General features: G+C 46.9%; 1 protein-coding gene across 3 annotated transcripts in view; it reads right to left on the bottom strand.

Annotated features, from left to right (window-relative positions):
• The window catches only part of MYH9 (myosin heavy chain 9), a gene marked incomplete at its 3' end in the record, with an annotated part of 68700 nt that extends 56217 nt beyond the window's left edge, over positions 1–12483 (bottom strand). For 2 of the 3 annotated variants that reach the window (XM_084502271.1, XM_084502273.1), the window contains exon 1: positions 12361–12483. Of the gene's footprint in view, positions 1–10859; positions 10983–12360 lie in introns of those variants that run through there. The other variant, XM_084502272.1, reaches the window with a different exon arrangement.
• Between the last annotated feature and the right edge of the window lie 648 nt (positions 12484–13131).

Here is a 13131-nt window from a genome sequence, read left to right on the forward strand (position 1 = left end):
GAATCTAACCAGTTGCCTTTTTTGGCTATAATCAGGCAGGACACAGAGGCAGCATGCTTCAGCTCAATTCAGTTTCATCATTTCCTGAGGAATCCTAAGTAACCAGCCATCTGAAGTGTCCTGCGTTACACTCAAAAGGCAGCCCTCACCCCCTGGCTGCTACGAGTCCATGCAGCCAACAAACGTTGGAGGTTTGTTCTGGGATCAAGCTCTTTATGGATGTGAAATAAATTAAGACCACAAGAAATCTTTCAAGGGGTATCCCCAGCCAGTTCTAGAGCCTAAGACAAGAAATGAATGCTGGTAGCTACAGGGATCAGTCCAATCCCTTACAGGAGAACCCCTGAATTATCTCAAAACCAGCAAGAGAGCATTCCTCAGCCCCTAAGGGATCAGTCTGTAGCATCTCCCCCTTTCTTCTTCCCAGGAGTAAACACAACAGCTATCCAAGCAAGAAGACAAACGCCCTAACAGGGCTGTTCCAAAATCTCCCCAAACACTAAGTTTCTTTTAGTGTCAGCGCTACTAAACAGCGAGGAGATTAAAAGAAGGCAGTGTGCGCCTCCAACCTTAAACAGACTTGAGAATTACCTTACGGCACGGCAGCAGAACCCAAATTTTATTCTCACCACCTCAGCTTGGTTTTCTGTGCTCCAGGACGGAAGAATCCTCAGGTAGCAGATGTAAGAAGCCGGAGGATCAGGCTGAGATAACCTGCTATTAGAGCTGGCCTCAAGGCTGACTTCTACCCCACGGGGCCTCTAAACTAGCAATCCCACAAACCAACCATTCATTTGCCTCGTCCACAAGATCAGCACCAACGGAGGGATCAGATTCAGCAAGTTTTGTCTCGTGGGCTCCAAAACTTCTCCTCCCAGCTTGGGCCACGTGTCACCCGGCTCTCCTGAGGACTCCGTAAGCGACAGTCGGCCCGATAACCACCTGCAGCTGACAACAACCCTCTTCTGAATGCAAGTTGTTCCCATTTCAGGAACAAATTAGGAAGCAATTTGTTTGCCTAGAGGTTGCATTTTGGGTGTAAATAATTGTGTGGGGCAAGGACATTTATCTTTACATGGCTATTGTGCAACCGTCAGGTGAGAGTAGCGTTAATACTGTCATTTTTAATGCAATACCAGTCTACAGGTAGCAGATAAAGAACACAGAAGGAAGACAGGCTACCCTTGTTTTGAGTTCAAATGCCTCCTTCCTAGTATTGTTTCCAAAAATGAAATACTAGAGTCACTTCCCTGTTAACCCAGTGTGCTCCCTAGCAGTCCGAAGAACAAGGTGGCCAAACAGTGCTGCTTTTCCCCATTTCAGGCACCCAAAGAGGCATTTATCTAGCTACAGAGTTGCCCCAAAAAGGCCATACGGCTAGATGGAGGAAAAGTGATCCATACAGCGATGAATAAGAAGGGCCAAGGCATTATTTTCTAGTCCAACCTCTAAAAAACTGTGAGAAACCTCTGCACACTCACTTCCCTGCAGATTCTTTTGAGATGAATAAACTAAGTGGTGGCTTTATGTTGAGATGCGACGCATTCCCTTTGAACTAGGCAGAATTACCCCAAACCCTCATTTGAATTCATCAGACGGATAGAAGTTTGCTTTAGACTTCCCCACAATTTCATACCTTTAAGGCTCGAATTACGAGACACTTCACATGCTCCTCTCCCTACTTAACGCATCAACTGCTCCCCAAAAACCTAGAGGCACACCTTGTCCAGCTTGGAAAGCCCTAAAAACTGCCTCTGTTAGGGGTCCTTTCCTTTGAGTGAGTGTTTTGCAACTGCTAAAAGTACCGAACGTTATCTGTTTGCAATTTAATTTTCCAGAACTATTTGTATTATCCCCCCCCCCTCCTTGTTTACTCTGTCAGCAGCCACAGAATTGTTGTTTCTGGGACTGAGCCACTGCTCAATAGGATGAGCTCGTGCGAGGCCAAACTAGCGAGGTAGGGGCTGAAGTGGATGCAGAATTCCTGGTAAGAAGAGCTTTCATGGCAATAATTACGGCATCGCATTTACTAGCAGCATCAGGGCACTAGGCAAAGGACTTGAAGTTCCCCAAACTGCTGGGGAAGCTGAGATAGCTGTGCTGTTCTCTGTAGGCTTCAGACTTTTCTTCAGGTGAGGGTGATGAAAAGAACGAGCACTAAATAGCAAGACAAACACATTCGGACTAATCCAAGTCAACTCCCTTTGTTTGCACAGCTCCCGTTCTGAAGCATTTCAAGAACAAAGTCCCCACGTTCTTCTCCACGCTGCCTGACTGGTCACTTCCACTTCAGGTACAACTAAACTTTGCTGGGTTGAAGAAGCTCGATTCTTTGTTAGCACACAGCGTTTTAAAATAACCCAACTTTGAGAAGAGGCTGGTGATTCAAACGAAGTTTGGTCAGGAACACTCATCCGCCAGGAATCCCTGTTAATGTGCAATGCGAACAGCTAATACTCGCGGTAGTTTTGCGAACTCGACTATTTCACTTTCCCCAGTCAGCTGAACACAGGAACAGTTGCATTAAATGCAACTAGAAAGTACAGAGAGTAGACTTTTGTGGGCCAGGCTGACAACTGGGAGCCCAAACCAACAGCAATTAAAAAAAAAAACAAATCCCACCCCGACTCGTTCCCCTGGATTCGCTAGGAAACTGCTCAGTTCTCGCCTGCTTAGGACACAGGAGACAGACGCTTCACAGCTCCTCTTGCCAAGACGTTGGAGGGAAAGAAAACTGTGAAGTTTGCTAGCACCAACCGCTTGGCTTGGTAGGTAACACCTAGACAAAAACCTGAGTCTGAATCACTGTGGGTGAGAAACGAATCTCGGCGGGGAGGAGAGGAAGGGAAGGGGGCACTGAGGCTGTACCTGCTTGTTTTTCAGTCACACTGTGACACACCGGGACCCGATGCCTCTGCAAAACTCCTCAGGGACCACAAATTTCAGCTAACCCACTGGAGAACACATCAGGCAAGGTCACGAAGGCACAGTTAGCACTCCCTCGGATAGCCCCCCGAGCTCAGAGGCACTCGGCTGCGCTCACCCTTTTTGCAGCACGCTGACTCACTGCTCCTAGCTCAGCCGCGGTTGGGATTCATAATGGGTGCTATTAGGCTCACCGTAGCTCGCTGCTTTCCTCCCGAGTCACATTCTGACGCACAGAATACCTTGTTGAAAGACAAATTTCACAACGGCGATGCAGATTGCTGGCAATTACAGTTGCACATTCGGTCGGACCGTAGCGCTGCCCGGACTTGCCAGCTCCCCTGTTTATTCCTGTAAGCTGCACACAAGGCAGAGCACCCAAGTGCTTTCTCTCCGAGCGCAGGGCTCCAAGAATGCAGAAAGGAGGAATCCAAGCCTCTGAAGCAGAAGCGCTACCCGCGTTACGCAGGAGTGACCTACTGACCAGGCTGCACATAAGACAGGAGGGAATTGAAGGCGATTCTTTCTTCCAGGTGGCCTGGAGGTGCCTGGCAGGTATCAGAACAGGGAGCCCAGAATAAACATTTCTCAATTTCTGCACATCCAGTTCTTTCCATCAGCTGTCAAGCACCCCTCTCTGGTATGTATGAGGCAGCATTTGCACATTCTGCCGGAACAGCTGACACAGGAGGTTTTGCTCTGCGAAGCCGGGACTTTTCACGGCAAATTGCAGCCACCACAAAGCCACACAGAAGGAAGACCCGGTCTTTACGAGCCAGCTCAGTCGTTGCCTTTTCTCTCCACCGTTCAAGTGGAGAGAGCAAGATTAGATCCACATTGCAAACGGGAGCTACTGGTGGAGTGCAGGGAGATGTAACACAAATCAATGCTAATCTGAAAAGGCTGGGCTTGGGGACCAAACCCTGGAAATGGGACAGCAGAGCTTTCACCACGGACTATATAAACACAGAAAAGGTCTTGGGCAACTACGCTGCATACTCTAAAGAAGCTTAATCACTGCAGGTTATGGGCAGATATGGCCAAGCAGAGCTCCCTAACTAAGTTAATGCTACCCCGTATTTTAATGGCACCTTCAGCGAGGCACAGCCACATTACAAGGTACGTGGCACCAAGAGAGTTAATCGGTTTCAGTTGTTTGAACACCCCAAACGTGGGTTTAGGGAGGGGGAGGGCAGCCTTCTGTTAATTTCAAGTCCAGTCTTTAGCATGACAAAGCTAGGCTGGCTGCCACCCAACCCCATTTCACTTTGAATAAATATTCGGAGTTTACAATCCTGCATAATACACTTTCTGCAACTGTTGTTTCTCATTAGCGTGTGTACAGTAAATGCCTTCTCAGCAGAGGAGAGAATTCCTCTTCCAGAGACAGCGTGCCCACAAGGAAAACATTCCAGGGGGAGAACACATTCTTCGTGACCACTCAGCAAAGTAATCCCACTTAAGGAGACAGCTGTAGCTGGGGAGACTGCAGCCCATCCCTGCTGTTCGGGCTGTTTTGCTGGCAGACCTGTTTTCGGGAGGCAGGATGGACGGCAAAAAGTTCTGAGCAGGCATGGAGAATTCGCCAGGGACCCTGCAGGAGAGAGGGGGGAGAACCTGGAAAGCTTCAGCCCGTCCTCGTTATCTCCAGGTCACTTTTCATCCCTTTTCCCTGATACTCTGGTTTAAGGCTGGAAAGATATCTGCCAGGAGCTCTCAGGGGCACAAGGCAGATCCGCCAATAGAGGGTCTGATATCAGCTAGCACCCCTATCATCTCTGTCAACTCCAGCTTTCAGCACAAGAGGGAACAAGGAATAAAATAATTACATCTAGTTAAAAGACAGGGAAGAAAAATACAGTTTGGGTCCAGTCTTGTAGAGACAAATATCTAGCATGTGTATGGCTAATAAGATCCAGTTATCCTATCGAGTTATCCTCGGTATTCTTGCTTCTTTTAACTAAGAACTTGCTTTGGTCTCAGCATCACCAATAGGAATTTTCTTCCAGCTCGTATCAGAAAGAAGCAGGAAATACTTCAAATACGCATGAAAACTGTTTCAAAAAGGGTTTCTTTCTGGAGAACCAACCTTCTCCACACACTAACAGCCCAACTTACTCTGCAAAACCACGCCTGTGTAGAGCAGAAGGCTGGATCTCCTACTTCCTCGTTTCAAAGTCTGCTCCAGCAGTAACAGCAGCTATGGAGGTGGGAGGAGAAACCCTGCCGCAGGTAAGCCTTCCACCTCTGCAGGGTCAAAGTTTGACATTCAGCTCTTGTCGCTGGCAGGGAGTCATTAACTGGACCCACTTCTGTGTACGAAGGTGATCTCGGAGGTGGGAGCAGGAACACAGTGACTCTTTCTGGACACGGCTGAGAACCACCTTGCTGACCTTAACGATCAAGTGGATGGAAAGCTTTGAAACGCTGCGAATGCACCATTTCCCTGCTACAGCCAAGGTCTTGCAGAGCTTCGTGGCTCCCTCCTCAGCTTTCCATCATAACCAGCGTCCTGGAGAGAGCCCTGAGGCAGCGCAGCGCCCAAGGAGCCCTGAATGCCTCAGCCTCCTGCTCATTTTCTGGTTCACTTGCTCTGTCCCTGACCTGTGCTTTCGTCCCTAAGCGTCAAATGCATCAATCTTTAAAAAGGACCAGTGCTAAGTGCCTCCTATTTTAGAATTCACCCGACTGTGCTCTCCTCCTTGGATCTTCTGAAGCACTGATCTTTGTATTGAAGGGCAAGGAAGGACTTTCATCTTTCTACACGAAGTGAAAGCAAGGGCAGTGGAAGCAGGAACCTCATCTGAACTGTTACAATTATGGCTATAAGGAACAAAGTTTTCTCCCTTCTGGCATTACGGGAAAATAGTTTTTACAGGGAAAAAAAATTATCTCATTCTCACTAGAGGCTGACATTCATTGACATTCCCAGTACGAGGAGGCACGTAGGGTTTGGAGGCTTCCACCACAGTTCTGCTTTCTGTTGTAACAGGATAAAAAACAAGATGAGGAAACACCAACCACAGAGTATCAGAACAGTTTCATGCACTTCCACCACCAGTAGCAACGTTGTCCACGGCCAACCCACTCCATCCAGTGCTGCAGCAGCTCAGGTCCATGCACTCCATCCCCTTATCTACACAAGCAGGAGCTGAGCCATTACTGCAGTTGCACTTCCCCCCCAAAAAATAACTGGTATCACACCACAGGGTAACATTCATGGGTTAGATCTACATCAAGTTCCAAAAACTCAGATTACAGAACCCAAACCTAAAGGACTGAGCTCTATAAACAGTTCTTCCCATTAAGAAAAAGCTGAGTGCTTACCACATAAAAAAGACCAGCTCCCACTGTGCGGATGAAGATAAACTGATTATGCACATGCACAGCCAGCGTTATAGGGACAATGCACGCTCCTAATTCTTAGAAGTTACACACCACTTCGTCTAACAAACTGGCAATCCCACTCTTAAAGGAAAACTACTAATGCATCTTCCTCTGCATGTTTGTGTGTTCTCGTTTTACATTTCCCATCACACACTGCAGTCACCTGCAAGCTCGAGTTCATCGAAGCAAAACTCAGGCTGGGGAAGGGCCACTGAAATAACTCAGAATATTTTTACTGTGAAACAAAAGGTCAAAGACTTCAGTATCTGCTATTAACATTCATACTGCAGATTGACCCAGAGGATGAAAGCCACATGAGCTGGTTTGTCACAAACCCTAAGTCACAGTTTAAACAGTTTTTGTGCCTTTGAGTTCAGCCTAATTCTACTTTATTTTTTATTTATGCTCCTCACTACGAATATTCTCTTTGTCAGAAGGCATCAGACATGCCTACAGGAAACGTGACAGTGTCAGTTATCTATGTACTTATTATTGTAAATATTCCACCATATACCTGGATCCATAGACACAAATCCATGTATTTAATCAATTCTGTAAAGCCTGAGTACATTTTACTTGATGTCAGACAGCAGCAGAAACAAAGGCATCTGAACATCTACAAAGAGTAAGATATTAAGTGGTATTTTGCAAATGTATCACATCCCACTTACACCAACAATTGTTTGTCTTGGGCTACTTCAGTTGTTTTTTGCTTGTAAATGCAACTAAAATTGTTTTCTAGACAGGTATCTGCAATCAGTGATTTAGGAATTATATTACCTGCTTCTGGATATCTTCACCATCAACATTTTGGATCTACTAAAACGCATGCCCTCCGATTTCTTTCACTCACTGAACAGTAAAACACATCACCAACAGTCAAAAAAAGAAAAATGCACACAACCTCCTCTACATTTTAAACTACAAACACCTTAGCCAGAGCTGAAGCCAGAGAATAAAACTGTTAAAAGTCAATCTACCTCATCAAATGCTTAGCTAACAACTTCTGTATCCAGTTCTTTCGTACGACTTCAGATTTACATTCAGTACTTCTTGTCAAGTTCCCAAACTTAAGCATCATATACTTCAACAAATACACTTCACTTATGCTAATATATAGACCTAATACAGACTATCAATTAAAATAATATGAAAAATGTTTGTACTCATGCTTTTCTTACAATAATCGATTGTATTGATTCTGAGCACAGCAAGCCTGAAATCTCTTGCATTAAATAGCAGGTAGACCTAGAATGTAACAGTCCCTGCCAAAAAGAGCTTACTGACTAAAGAGTTACCTACAAATTAACAAGCAGGTTGCTTTAAGTCACATTTGGAGAAAAAGATTGAAACCATTGAAATTAGGTTTTTGGTTGAAGTTTTGCTGTAGGTTCAATTGGGTGTTTCCTTTTTTTTTCTTGGATATTTAGATCAATTCTACATATGCCAGTAAGATTAGCCTCGTCGAGTGTTGGACACATTTGACTTTGGTTAAAACAAATTTTCTATGCTTCCAACGTTGATTGGGGAGCCTAAATTCAAGTAAACTGGTGAAGTCTTGACCTTAAAAGAAAAACAGAGACAAATGTCCTCTGATCACTACAAACAATAAAACGGGAAGTAAACTATTACAAGAGCATGCTTTAAATCTTACATTTTAAACAGGAAGCTGCCCAACAGAAAAAAAAAAAAGATCTAACTGCACAGCACTATCAAAGTCAAGCTGTAAAATTTCTCTAAACCTCTTTAAAAAAAAAAAAAAAAAAAAAAAAGAAAACAAGTTTGAACATCTACTTTGCTTTCCTTCAAATCAGAACTCTAGTTCAGCGTTGAGGCATATATCACAATGGATTTCCTGCCGAGACTCATTAAAATGGTAGCTCTTGATGAATAGAAGTATTCATCAGCTACAGAGACTTTATGATACACATTTCCAAGTTCAGCTTCCCTCCACATATATTGATTATTAGCTTGAGTTTGCTGAAATCACTCATCCATGTGGTTTTATTTACTACCCTCAGTAGGGTTCGTACACACGCATTAAGAGAAATTTAAACTTGTAGCCATGAAGACAAGAAGAATCCAAACGCTTTGTACAAAACTCCAGAGGTATAAGTTTCATAAAGAGGTCACAGAGGCAAACCACAGTACGGAGAGTTATATTTCATTATTACTCTCTGCATCCAACAGCAATACATTTGTAGTGCTTGTAAAAGAAATCACTTGCAGTAGACAAGTATGCTAGATCAATTTTACAGTTTCCTCTTTGCCATGTTTAAAAAGGACACGACTTCGCAGAGCTCGTTCCCGGTGTATCAGACAATGGATTCAATCTCAGTTTCATTACTGGAAAACTGTGGACACTACCATTTCTTTAGGCTTTCTTTAGACTGTTCCAAACCCCAGCAGACTGAATGGCCGTTACCACAGGGACTGAACGCATTATATTGAATGAGACTGGGTTGGAGCCCAGTAAGAAGATGTTCGAGTGCTACAGTAGCGAGATGAATCTCAGCTTTGAGATTATTACTTCAAGTACTCGGAACAAGTTCTCACAGCTGCTAAAGAAAAAAAAAAAAAAAAAAAAAAGGGGGATAAACCATAATTAAACAGTGGCATGAAATTAAGATGAACTTGTAAACTAATGCATTTCATTTAGTTGGACAACACCCATTTGCATTAGCTTCCAGGGCAGGAGTTGCATTTGTTTTTTTGTCTCATCATACTCTACTTAAATCAGGTCGCTCATTTCCATATCTTTTTACGCTAGAAAACTCAATTAGAATCATGGTGCGCTTTAACTGAAAAGAAATTTAAGGTACAAGTTCACCAAGCCACCACTAAAAGCTAGAGCAATTGCCAGCAAAAACAATGCTGCTGTAGGCAATCCTACGCTATTATAGTTTTGTTCCAACCCACAAAAGACTTAACGTCAGGCACACAATTTCTCTACTTAACATGCAAACAGCTGTGCCTCAATTACTAAGAAAACAAAGACGAAAAAGATATTTATACATGAAATCAGAATGGATGTTAGAGGGCACTGGGTGCATTTTTCAATCAAACGAACAAAACCATCCACTCGGGATGAAAGTCCTGGACACCTTTTGGTAGATGTGAACCGACTCCGGGCCTCTAAAATACACTTTAGTCATCAGCGTGTTACCCAATAACCTGAGGTTACTAAGCAAGAAAGCAGATGTAGAACACAGGGGTGGGGGATAACACAACCTTAGCTTTGACTTCCCCTTTTGGTAAACGTTGTGTTAGCCAGAAGGGTTCCTGTGCCTCCAGTGGGTCCGCTTACAACCTCCCCCCATCCCAGCCACACCAATAGGTCAGCGATGTAAATCTGGGCAAGACATGGGGCCTAGGGGTGGAAGCCAAAGATTCAGCCCATTTCCAAACCCTAAGGTACCAAGCAATTCCTTCCACCCGAAGGAAAAGCAGAACTCCAGCATCAGCTGGGAAATCACAACCTTTCTGGCAGTGCCCTGTCCCAGCTTCTCAGCACCCTGGGGGCAACAGGACAAAACCTGAACTTTGGGGTATTGGCAGGCTACTTCCACCTCACACAGCAACTCAAGTGCTTTTTCATGTAGTTCGTAGCAGCCATGTCAATAAAGATACTCACCCTTGTACCCGCATGCGACTAATCCATGAATTATTCATTATAACGTACATTTAGTACAGTATTTTTTAAGACCTGCCAAGGCAGTAGCAGTTCAGGTTCTCCAGACAGCTTGTTGTAGTACTAAATGTTAAGTCTCAGCATTTGTACTAGAAATATTTGCAGTGCCAAACACTGCTGCGAAAAATTCTAAGCACCTGTAGCATCTGACTCCTCTAGCCATGGTTTTCAGCTCCAGAGCCAGTATTTGAGTCACCACCTGCTACGCAGCTGAACGCACCTTCACCCTCTGACATTCTGCATAACACTCAGCAAAATAATGTGATGGACAACACAGATCACCTCAGCCTCCCAGGTGAGAGATTCTCACACTCTCTTCCCTACATTTTTGCCAGAAAAGTAACTGTATTCATTATCTTATCACTCATTTATTACTGATTCACTTAAATTCAGGTACAGTTCTCTCAACGGCCCCAAAATTTTGTAAAATGTATCAATAACCATCTAGAGAAAATAATGGGGAGGAGAAAAAAGAAATATTATTCTTTCATCTTCTTTTAGGATGAAGATGCCATCCTGGCTTTTTTTTTCTTGTGGGAATAACCTGGGGAAAAAAAAGAAAACCCGGAACCATGGTAGAAATATCCTAAATAACCTTTGCAAACAAAGTCCAGTAAAAGGCCTTCGGTTTCTACACCCATTCTTCTGGGACTGCCATAACACACCGATTCGGTCATCCTGTTTATCCAGAAACAGCCACGAGCTACCTGGCTAAGCAAACTTCGGGGTCGAAGTCTCGAGCCTCCAGAGCACTTCCAAAATCAGATCCTAACAACACAAATCAATCATCCAAGAGATGACACCGCATTACAAGAACCACCACAAACTTCGCCAACTCGGTGCTGGTCATACTCACTTCGAGGTGCCAAGCCAGGAAACACAGCAAGATCAGACCACCACCAGTTTTGCAGCTAGGGTAAAGCTACTGCAGACATTGCCTGTCCACCTCCAGCAAGATAGCACACGCTGTCAATAAGCGCGACCAATAAAGCCATAAGGAAGGGGTGCACGTCAATTTAAACAGTCCCACCTGACACGGGGCGTCACGGCGTGATTTCACCCCGTTGTTATTTTTACAAGGTCAGGTGAGCAATTCAATCTTTATGCGTTTACACCGTTTTGGTGGCTGTGATCAACGACTTCAAAACCCCTTTGTGCTACGGAGCAGTTTCAGGAACGTTTATCAATCGCTCCCCTCCCCATTATAACTTCCAAGTTAACAAAAATATTTGCTTATCTCATTCCAGCTTCAGGAAGAAGAGCTACAGTTGCAGACAGTGCATCTGTGAGTCAATAAATATCTGCACCAGGGTTTGCCATTTTTACTGGAATGCCACGGATAAGTGAACTTAGCCACATTGTTACCTAGTGACTAATTTCAAAAGCATCTTTACACAAGCAGTAACTGATTAGGGCGCTGCTATTTTGGAGTTAAAACTTTACCATATCGAGGCTTCCGGACAGAAGATGTATACGAGAGTTAAGCACTTGCAGTTTAACCTTTCCAGCCCTGGCTGAACGGCCCCCCCCCCATGCAAATTACCTTATATTTCTTTATAGCGCAGGGCATGGGCACGGAAAGCAGAGCGGAGCAAAGTCCATCTGCTACAATCTCTCTCCAAGGATGAAGCACAAAGTTTCCTACGTATTGCTTAGCAGATTACTGGCTTTCGAGCAGAGCTTTTTGCTTAGAAAGATAAAATAAAATAAAAAGCTTGCGCTGCTGCAGAGGGATACGGAAGGAAAACGTGCAGGAGAGCGAGGTTGAGGGGTAGAAATAGTGATTATAAGGAAAATCGAGAGGACAGGGGATGTAAGGGGGAAAAGGAAAGTGAGCTTAGCACTGAATGCACGGGGAGCTGCTGAAGCAACGCACTTTGCTTGTGGGCTATCCCCGGAGCACGGCGTCGCTCCGCAGCCCCCCTCACCCCAAATTTTGTCAGGTGAAGCCCGTGGGGCAGCCCGGGGGGGGCCTTGTGGGGCCGTCCCCACCTCGCAGCCGGGTCCTGTAGGGCGGAGAAGGAGGCGAGGGCCTGCGGGAGGCTGTGGCCGGGAAGCTCCGTCTCTGCAAGCTTCGTCTTGCCCTGTCACTCCCTCCCGAGCGAGGAAGAGGAAGAGGAGGGCTGGGGCCCTGACAGCTCCCAGCTTCTCCCCCTCGCCCTGCCCGTTACCTCGCAGCCGGGGGGGGAAAACGCAGCGAGGGGGAGGGCGGCGGGGACGAGGAGAGGGGCACGAGGGGTGCCCGGGCGGACAAAGGGGGCACCGGGAGGGAAGGGGAAGGAGGAAAAGAGGCGAAGGGAAGGGAAAAGAGGCGAAAAGAGGGAAAAAGAGGGGAAAGGAGCCCCCCCGCGCTTCACCTGAGGCAGGCTGCTGTGGCGCTGCTGGCGCTGCCCGGCTGCTCCCTCAGGCACCGCGACCGCCGCTGGCTCAGCGGCACTGCCAGCCGCCCGCCCGCAGCCGCCCGCCCGCGCCGCGGCACCGCCCCCCGCCGCGCCCGCTGGCCAATCAGCCGGCCGGCAGCCGGGGAGTGACAGCGCTTCTGGCCAATGGGAGCCGCCCGCGGAGCCGTTGCGGGAGGGGATGGCGGCCGCGCGCCGCCGTGAGGCGGTAGCGGGGGCGCCGCCCTGAGGGGGGGGCTCGGCGCGGCACGGCCCGGCCCAGCCCGGCTCGGCTCTGCCCAGCCCAGCCCCAGCCCTGCCCGGCCCCGCTGCTCCCTTCGCCGCCTCCTTTCGCCTCCTTTAGGGCCGAGCCGTGCCAGGCCGGCCCCACAATGCCCCGCAGCGGCGCCGGGTTGGGCCCCGGCGGAAGCCGTGCCTCGCTGGCGCTGCCCTGTGCCCGCCCCTGAGGGAGGGGGGGGGCAGGGAGAAGGTGGCAGTGACAGAAAATCTGAGGTGAACTCGGCCAATATCGGCTAATAACGAAGTTATGAGCAAAGGGGGTTGTGTCAAGAGAGATGGAGGTGTTAGCAGAGGTGTCTTGAGCAAGCACCTCATGTCCGAGTGAAGCGCTTCTGGCTCAGGGTCACTGAGGCAGCCAAACCTACCCCATCAGTGGGGACATCAGTCCCCATCCAAGTGTCCCATAACTCCATCAAAAAGTGACAAACTTAAGGGTATTTAACTGGTTGA

The sequence above is a fragment of the Aythya ferina genome (assembly GCF_964211825.1).
Source record: "Aythya ferina genome assembly, chromosome: 1".
Classification (NCBI taxonomy): domain Eukaryota; kingdom Metazoa; phylum Chordata; class Aves; order Anseriformes; family Anatidae; genus Aythya; species Aythya ferina.